Below are 10313 nucleotides of genomic sequence, written 5' to 3' on the forward strand. Positions count from 1 at the left end.
ATCTTTTAATTCCATATTTCGTTTTAATATTGCTCTAAGGCAAGTCAGTTCCAAATACACATAAAAGCACTCTACCATTTTTCTTCTGTTAATGAAACAATCAAAAATAAATATTCACTTCCAGTCTTTCCACTCAGCATGACGATAAAAATCAATTCACTTATTTCTTTATTATCACTGTCAATATTAATGAAAATATTTCCAAATACTTTAATATTAGCATGACATTAAACATTTTATAACCCTTTAACCCTATGCACCAAATAAGATGTTGGTATTTTTAGCTTAATTTTTATTAACAACAGTTGTACACATTTACAGGCTACAGTATGACATTTCAATATCCTTATACACTGTATGGTGATCAAATCAGCATTTATTCTTCTTTGACATTATTCTATGGTTGAAGTCCTTGTGCTCCTTTCTCCTATTTTCTCATAAAACATGTAATAGATTACTGTGAACTAGTCACCCAATTATATCGTATGACACTAGGAACTTACTCCTTTGATGTAACTCTGACTGGCACCAAATATCCACAATGTTTTCCCATATCGTTTTAAAAATTGAATTTCTTTGAAAGGCAAAGAGACAGAGAACAGAGAGAGAATATGTGTGCATATGTGTGTGAGAGAGGGAGAGAGTGGGAAAGAGAGGGAGACAGCACTTCCATGACCACAATAAGCAGAGCTGATCTGGGCCAGACTGAAACTTGGAGCTGGGAATTCAATACCGGTCTCCACTCTGGGTAGTGTGAATGAAACTACTTAAGCCATTACCTACCTCCTCTGGAATCCCAAGCAGTCTTTCTCACTATGCCAAATGCCTTTCTCACTATGCCAAACGTCATTCCACAAACTTTTGGAAATGTTCTGAAATATCTCCAGCTTCCAAGGGAATGAGGCCAAAGGCCTCTGGGTCCATTCCATCACTATGTAGTCTCTTGCTCCACCTTAACTCCACACTCCTCCATACATAACTGTGATATGATCTCTTATCCCCCATCAGCCTACCACCTCCACTTCTGTATATGGGATAACATAACAATACAGCATCAACTTTTGGTATGTGGATACCAAGTCTGTCTCCGCCTGAGATGTGGGTACTGACAACCCCAGCGTGCCATGCTGCTCATTGCCACCTGCTGGACCCTGTAACCTAGACAGAACAGGTCAGCAAAGCACAAAAGGACAGGCTTGAGGCAACAAACACAGACCACGAGCAGGCAGGTAAAGGCCAAACTGGCTTCTGCCAGTTTCTACCAGATTCCTACTCAGCTCCAGTCGCAGCATCTGTGGTAATGGAACCAGTACATGGTACGAGGGGGACCGGCCCACATATTCCAAAATCTAGCTTACAAGAAAAAAATAATCTATTTTGAGTTACTCAGAGTCTACAATTTTACAACTTTCTGCAACAAACATACTCAGCAAGTAACCATTACCCTAAAATTTCCTAAAATGAGTACTCAGCCAGCAGCCATTACTTCCTAAAATTATGGAGGAGTTCTCTAATAGAACTGCCTCTGATGATAAACAGAGTTCCCATATTCCCTGTAAATGTAAAAATATGCAAGAAGATACAGACTTTTAGATGATGTTTCTCTTCATATTACCACGTTCGTAAAGTGATAGAAAACAGGCAATTATAGCTGGATATGTTCCTCAGGAATTTTTCACATAATTAGAGAAACACTGCACAACACAGCGGCAGAATCAGAGTTCAGTGGGAGGGAAGGATGGCATCAATAACTCAAAAAACTATGAAAAGTGGTAGAAATTAACAGTGTCAGGGCATCTTAATCCCCCACTCAACAGAAGACTACCCACCTGGCAGTTCCCCAACCTGGCATCAGAAGGCAAACAGGTAGGCTAAATCCCTCCTGCAACTGTACAGGATCCCACCAATGTAATCTATATTTTATCATATACAATAGAATATATAATTCCTAATATACAATAAAACCTACCATTTATAGCATACAATCTAATACCCAATTTATTCTCCCTGCCTCCCCCTCCTGAAGGCACAAGTTCTCGGGCCTGTGGCCAGGGCCCACATAGGGAACATGCACAGATTTCCACAGGACTTACCCGGCCAGAATGGATGACCCTGTGGACTCTGGAGAACCTACTGCCATGCCTCCTCCACCAGCGAGACCGCTCTTCCTGCAGTTGTGCTTCTTCACGGTTCACCTCCTTTTTCCAAGGATCCACAGCAGCACTCGGCACCCACCTGAAGAAAGTAACGTGCGACATAGGACTCCAACCAGGCAAAAGGGCAACAGCGCCCCTGAGCAGCCTTTATATAAACCTGGTAGCCAACAGAGTACATCAACTCTGACTGGACAACTGTCCATAGGTGCCAACCAATCAGAAAGCAAAGAGCAAGCCTGCGCAGCCTTGCACAGGGGTCGTGGCTACAGGTTGCCATGCAGGGCGTGCTTTGTGGTTCAGGAGGCAGTGGCCGAGTCTCCAGAGTGGTAGGGCAGCAGGACATTTTTCTAATGGTGTCAACTCTATACTGTTCCCATGAAAAGTATCCAAATGTCCCTAAGCCAGTACTCATACAAGTACAGTGATGTGGGGAACTCAGCTTACACTTAGAACACCAGGTCAGAGGAGTTACCGACTTTACCCTGGAGTTTAGGGACTCACTGCCAAAACTTATGGGAGTAAAATACTTCTACATGAAAATACTCCTCAGACAGTGCCCAACACACCCTGAACTCTGTATTAACCTCAACTGTTGGATGTGTAGTGCCAAGCTTTGAAATTATGTCATTTCTGCTCACATCTTCTTCATCCATAATCTCCATGAAGAAAGGGAAGAAGGGATCTTCTCAGCTTACTCAATTCCTAAGCCCATGAATGAGTATTTAGAAATGAGTCCTTCAGCCAAGAACTCACTTACCTATGTCAATTTTGGCATCTTCGTTGTGTGGACGTTAGACTGGAGGTCAGGAGGTTTGGGTTCTTCTGATCCATACCTGCCACTAATGGACGCCCAAGGTCCCCAAGCCAAGGCTATTTCTGCCAAAACAGATTGTGCTGTTAAGTAATCCAGTGCACATTGTGAGCAAAAGGCATGGGAATATGTCAAGGATAAGGGTTAATCAACATGGCAAGGTACTACACGATTCTCTTCTTGATCTCATGGTAATCATCTCCCAGTCTCTCTCTATAGAGTCTCCAGGATTGATCAGTAACTCACAGATGGATCAGGTCTCTCTTCCCCCTAAATACAACACTGAGCTGAGCCTTAGCACACAGAACAAACCAGAATTCCTGGAACTAGCAGTGCATGAGCACCCATGGGAAGCCCACAGAGGTGTGGGGAAGACTGCTATGGAAACATCTCTGTATGAATCAATCAGTATTATGAGTGCAGTGACAAAGACATGTATTGTGGTCTACAGGGGACTTAGAGACAGACACGTTAACACTGATTGGGCAAAAATCAGGAAAATCAGGGAAGACTTACCCTCAGGAGTGACACGTGCGCTGGAAGATATAATAAGTAACTGATTTTTGTGTCTTGGATCTGTTGCAGGAAAGGGCAAAACAAGTCTCCTCGATCAACACTTGCATCCTGGGGGATATCCCTCAGTCTGCCAACTTTAGAGACCATCGTGAGGCTGATAAAATCTGGATATCCATCTCTCCCTAAGCTGAAATCACTTATATTCAGTTTGTCTTCTAAATTCACTTCCCTACATGACATGATAAAGTATGTCTAATAGGAAGCACCAAACTTACCTGTTCCAGCTCTTGGTGCCTGTGTCTCTCTCTATATATACCCTTCCTCTCCCTCTCAGCGCTCGCTCGCTCTCTCTCTTTCTCTCTCTCTCTCTCCACACACACACACACACACACACACACACACAACTTATCCATCCATCACATTTGAATAAACCTAGGTGCTCAATTAGTTAATAGTTTTATTGACTTTACATCCAAACCTGATTTCAATTCCATCCACTTCTCCATATCAACTTTCTGCAGTTGATACACAACAATCTCTCTTCTGGAACACAAGAAAATAATAAATTCAATGCTCCTGATTCATTTAATAGTCTTGCCTTAATATATCTCCTATTAGAATCTGACATATTATACCCTTAACCATCTGTATTCCATTTTCCATATTGCAGATTTAATATGCTTAAAATTCCTAAGTTCTATCAATTTATAAACTCCTGATTAAAATTTCCTGTTGGGTTCCATTACACATTGCTTTTAATATCAAAATCATATGTAATCTGTAACAAACTTCCTATATTTTCGTGAGTTAAAACTTTTCTATTTCACAGACCATAAGTAAAGAATTATCTTCCCTTAAGTTCATAAAATGAACTGAAGATCCCACATAGAATATTGATCTAGGAAGATCCATGGACATGCCATTTCATTGGAGCAACCAGTAAGTTAGAAACCGTGATCAGAATCAACTTTGGGAAAACTCTTTATCATAATGTGACCATAACATCCACCAGAACTGTCCGTGTTTAAAGGAGTGTTTGTAACAGTTTGCTGTTTAAGAAAATATCAGTAACACTATGACCATAGATAATGCTACAAAAAGTTCAGCAACCACACGTCACAGGAATTAAAGACTAAAAAATATTTTGGGCCGGCGCCGCGGCTCACTAGGCTAATCCTCCGCCTTGCGGCGCCAGCACACCGGGTTCTAGTCCCGGTCGGGGCGGCGGATTCTGTCCTGGGTGCCCCTCTTCCAGGCCAGCTCTCTGCTGTGGCCAGGGAGTGCAGTGGAGGACGGCCCAAGTGCTTGGGCCCTGCACCCCATGGGAGACCAGGAGAAGCACCTGGCTCCTGCCATCGGATTAGCGTGGTGCGCCAGCCGCAGCGCGCCTACCGTGGCGGCCATTGGAGGGTGAACCAATGGCAAAAGGAAGACCTTTCTCTCTGTCTCTCTCTCACTGTCCACTCTTCCTGTCAAAAAAAAATATTTTGATAAGCTCACTATAGAAATAAACTACTACCTAAAGTAATTTTGAGATGCCAAGGACTCTAGTTTCCATGGTTACCACATTTTAATTCCCCAACTGTCTAGTTCTGAGAAAAAATTTTTTTTCAAATAAATGAAGAAATACTGTGGCTCAGTCTGGTAAACAAATAAATAACAGAATGCATTTTTGTCTCCTCACAGATAAGAATTTCCCAGAAGGTTCTTCCAGCTGCTCTGAGGTTGTCACAAAGAGCTGCTCTCAGAGACTCTGGCCCTGTGGACATGGAAACCCATTAGAACTTGGGCCCAGCAGGTACCCAGGAACCAGGCCTAGGTTCCCCTAAGCATATGACCAGAAATCTCACGCCCTGCATGCTTGTGTCTCTTTCTTGACTCCTTCATCTCTTCCTTTGCTCATAGATTTGTATTAGTGCAGCTCTATTGTAAGTTTTGATACCAGCAGTTTAATATCACAATATTTGTTCTTTTTCAAAATCTGCTTATTTCATGCATTATGCATTTTCAAATACATTTTCGCATGAACGCGCACACACACAGTTGTAAGGATTTGATGGCATTTCTATGTATTTTAAAATCAATTTTGGAGAATGTATATCACAAAACCAGTTTTTTAAAAATCAAAAACATATGTCTCTCCAATTCAACTGGATCTTCTTTAAATTCTCACGGTACTATTTTGTTCTTAGCATAGGGGTATTACATGTCTTTTATTTTTTCCCAGGGCCGACACTGCGGCATAGCAGGTAAAGCATCCCATTTGGGTGCCGTTTCAAGTCCCAACTGCTCCACTTCCCATCCAGTTCTCTGCTATGGCCTGGAAAAGCAGCAGAAGATGGCCCAAGTCCTTGGGCCCTAGCACCTGCATAGGAGACCTGGAAGAAGTTCTTGGATCCTGGCTTCAGATCAGTGGAGCTTCTTCCTCTGCCTCTCTGTAACTCTGCCTTTCAGATAAATAAATAAATCTTTTTTAAAAAATTCTCAAGTATTTTATGATTTTTAATTCTTTTGTAAATTATTTTATTTAATTTTCATTTCTTTCTCATAGAAATACCACTGAATTTTGCATGCTCACTTCATATCCTGAGGCCTACCTTAATACACTGAATTTTTCTTAATTTCTATTATATAATTCTAATATATGATGAATAAATAAAATAGTAGCTTTTCCACTGCTAGAGTTAATATTTTGTTGATTTATTTCAAGTAGCTTTGCAAATTGTTAATTCTTCTACTGTATGTGGTGTCCGCTATGATCATTGTTATTTGAACTTACTTCCTTTGGGATAATTTTTCTCTTTTTCTTTGGCTTTTTATTATTTGTATACTTTTAAAATTTTAACCAACAGGCAAAAATTATACATATTTATAGAGTACTATGTTGTATTTTGAGATACGTAGATAGTGTTTTTACACAGGTTCAAATCAGGTTAAACAAATCTATCTCCTCAAACAGGTATCATTTTGTATGCTGAAAATATTCACAATCCTATCTTCTAATATTTTTAATGGACAGTACATTATCATTAACTGTAGTCACCCTACTGTGAAACAGAACACCACTTCTATCTCCTGTGTAGAGCTATAACATGGAACCCTTATCTTTTGTCTTTTTGATGACAGCCGAGATAACCGGAGTGTCGGTGATGGATATCTTACTGTGGATTTGATCTCTATCACCCTGATGATGTGATGTTGAACACTTTTTCATATCCCTGATGGTCACTTCTGTCTTCCTTGAAATAACTTCTGCTTAATCTGTGCATTCTATTATAATAGAATCATGTTATTTTTGCTATTTATTTGTTTCTTACATAGCATTACTAATCCATTCTCAAAGTATACCTTGCAAATATTTCCTCCACTCTGTAAGTTGTCTCTTCGCCCTAGTCTTTGCTTCCTTTGGAATACAGAAGTTTTTTAATTTGATGAAATCCCATTCAACTATGTTTGCTTCCTTTCCTATGCTTTTGGGGTCTGATGAAAATAATGGGTGCCCATTCCAATGTAGTGAAGAATTTCCTCTGTGTTTGTTTTTACTAGCTCATTAGCTTCAGATCTTAAATTTAGGTCTTTGATCCATGTTAGTTTATTTATGTACATGTTGAGAGACAGCATCTAGTTTCTTCTGATGCATGTGATACCCAGTTTTCCCAAATGATTTTCACTGAAGAGACTATTGTTTTGCCAAAGTACATTCTAAGCACCCTGGCAAAGGTCACATGGCTATAAATATGTGGGTTTATTTCTAGGCTCTCTGTTCCTTTAGATTTTTTTATTAGAAGGAGGGGGAGGGTGGAGAGAGAGGAAAAGGGAGGAGGGATCTTTAATCTGCTGGTTCACTCCCCAGATGGCCACAACATCCAGAACTGAGCCAGGCCAAAGCCACGAGACTCCATCTGGGTCTCCTAGGTGTGTGCAGGAGCCCAAGGATTAGGAACATTAGCAGGGACCTGAAACAGAAGTGGAACATTTGGGATTTGAACTGGCAGCCATATGGGATGCTGGCTTTGCAGGCAGCAGCTTAACCCACTGCAACACAATGTTGACCCCTGCTCTTTTGTTGTATGTGCTTTTATGACAATACCCTGCTGTTTTTATAACCAGAGCTTTGTAGAGTATTTTAAAGCCAGATAGTTCCTACCACTTTTCACTCAAGATTACTTCACCTCCGCATATTCAAGTAGGGTGTTTTTCTACCTTTTGGAAAATGCTCTTGATACACTAACAGGGATTATACTGCATCTGTAAATCACTTTGGGTAGCATGAACATTTTAACAGTAAACACACTGACATTGAGCAAGTGGTCTGGGTGTGGAAGGCACAGTTCAGCAACTCTTCTCACACTTGGACCCAGCTGCTGACAGCTTTGGAGCAAAAGCTGTGAGAAATGCTTGCATTTCAAACCTAGGAATCTTTATTGCCTAAAATGCCACTCGACCCCAGCGTGTTTGTGAATCGTACATGTTTCAATCTGTTTTACTTATTAGGCTTCGGCCATGCATGCCACGCCCACAGCTGTGATTCCAGCGTAGCAAAATGTTGTTGCGTTTGTGGTCTAAGCTTGGAGGGTCGGGGTGTGTGCTCTGTGGAGCGGAGCCTCGGGTAGTTCCTGTGTAGTCCGCGGTCGTGATGACCCCCGACTCACATAAAATGAGCTGGAGACGTGCTTGCTGGTGGCTGCTGAAGCAGTGTGTTCCTGCAATTGTAGTGATCTTGATATGCATCATCTACCTGCTTTGTTTGCACTTTGTAGTTTCGCCACATAGTAAAGGAATAACATAGCATGATCAAAACACAAAAAATCAAATAGAGAAAATTGATGTTTCACAAGACTTGGTAAAAAATATCACGGACTTTGGTCCTCCAGTAGTTAGGGCAATATTTGAGGCACTATTAAAGTTAAATGAGAATAGTACATTGGGTTCTTTCCTAGATGAAGTGGAACAACAGGAATTGTTAATAGAAACTCCAGTAACCTCAGAAGAAATTAGGCTTGAAAGGCTTATTGGAAATGAGCACTCGAACCCTAATCAAAAGCAAAAACAACTATTAGATAAAATTCCCAAGCGCTCCCTGCCGGGAGGTTATGAGCAATACTTACTGAACGGCAGATGGTCCAACGTCCACGTTGGACCCCTTCAGCTAATTTAAAACTATTAGATTATACGGGATCTTATGATGAATGGGGATTTCGCTGGGTGACCTGTTCAGCAAGTTTCCTTTGTCTTTGGGTCCCACAATAAAAGTTAACTAGTAACCTCACCTTCACCTTTTCGTTCTTAAAAAAAAAATCTTGGCAAATGGAACCACAACATTTCCACTGTGTGCCCACATTGTTCCAGTGAACTCTACATAACCTTGCTAAGTTTCTGTAATTTGTTAATGATTCTTGCCCCCTATAATTGTCTGTAATAGTATAAAAATTGTAAGCTTGCTCTAGAATAAACGCAGCAGCATACTCATACAACTTGAGTGTCTGTCTGTCATTTCCCCCGTCGATCCTCGCTTTCCTGGACACCTTCACGCTTGTTCTCCCTCGGTCTGGGGTCTCCGGTGGAGCCGGTCCGTGGCACATGCATCAGGCACTAAGATGCAAACCCGAAAGACATTACCCTTGACTTTAGAGAAGTAAGGAGATAAACACAATGAGTGGTAGCTGCACACATTAAGTGTCAAAAAGAACCCGAAGCAGGTGGATATGATGGATCTGCAGTTTCCCTGGGTTCCCAGGATGCTTCACCACACACTCTCCTGAAGAGAACTTTCTAGAAGGGGCAGAAAGTGCTCTTTGGGAACTCAGGATGGGGCAGAGAAGGGAGTAAATGGGGCACATGAGTAGGCTCATGGACACAGGTGGGTGTCTGTGGAATGAGGAAGCTGATGGTGCATCCTAAACAGAATGTGGCACGGAGAACATTCATTCCGTAGGGTCTCTGGACACTGTGGTCCCTGTGTCAGGGAAAGGTTAGTGGTTACAGCAGGTGAGCAAAAAGAGGCTGTGCCAAGAGGAGATGACAGGCAGGAGGGTGTTGGAATGGAAACTTGAGAGATCCAGATCTAAGAGCATCCTTGGTGATGCCTGAACAACTGTCAGTCAAAGGAGCAGGCCTTCTAGTGAGAATCAGGTGCTACCTCACATCCCTGAGGTGCCGTGTGCCTGATTCCAGGACACAAACGAGTCTGGGGTTATCAATGACAGGGCCAGGTTTGAAGAGCAGGTAAGGGTGGCCTGGGGTTATGGTGCCAAAGGCTGGAGTGAAACATTACCTGACTCACTTCCATTTCTTCTGCAGGGCTCATAAAGATGGCAGCGGTGGAGAAACACAGATTGGGACCCCCCCAGACGCACAAGCTGACATCCCAAAGAACAGAAGTAACCTTCCTCAGGTGAGTCCAACCACCTTCCTCCTAAACAGCCTTAACCCTAGGTTACATCAGCAGGACCAAGTCAGGCAGCTGCCCCGTGACCTTAGGTGAGAATAGACAGAGCTTTCATTCCCTGATCCCCCACCAGCTTGGGGCACCTCACCTCAGCATTGTCCATAAGGGCTGCTCTGAGGGGCACTTGAATTCTTGAATGTGTGTGGCTCCTGCCATGCTGGGTAGACCTAACACCTCACACACTACCTGCCCCACCCCCATCTGAGGTTGAGCTTCATCATGGAGCTGAGAACTCTGCCAGCCTCCATCTGTACCCCTAGAATGTCCCAGGGAAGTGTGGTGGGGAATTGGGGAGCATCCACAGCAACTCTGATGCCAGACTCATGCCACTGGTGATAGTGACAAGGACCTGTATGCTCATGTGTGGAGCAGCCAGGCCCAG

At 42.4% G+C, this 10313-nt stretch overlaps 1 protein-coding gene across 1 annotated transcript in view; it reads right to left on the reverse strand.

Annotated features, from left to right (window-relative positions):
• LOC133754327 (CUB and sushi domain-containing protein 1-like) overlaps positions 1-3016 on the reverse strand; it is a 53041-nt gene extending 50025 nt beyond the window's left edge. The window contains exons 1-2 of the mRNA XM_062184787.1: positions 2914-3016; positions 2094-2235 (exon numbers count right to left, since the gene is read on the reverse strand). The gene's annotated coding sequence lies outside the window, so the exon portion shown is untranslated. The remainder of the gene's footprint in view (positions 1-2093; positions 2236-2913) is intronic.
• Between the last annotated feature and the right edge of the window lie 7297 nt (positions 3017-10313).

This window comes from Lepus europaeus (genome assembly GCF_033115175.1).
Source record: "Lepus europaeus isolate LE1 chromosome 21 unlocalized genomic scaffold, mLepTim1.pri SUPER_21_unloc_2, whole genome shotgun sequence".
In the NCBI taxonomy this organism is placed as follows: domain Eukaryota; kingdom Metazoa; phylum Chordata; class Mammalia; order Lagomorpha; family Leporidae; genus Lepus; species Lepus europaeus.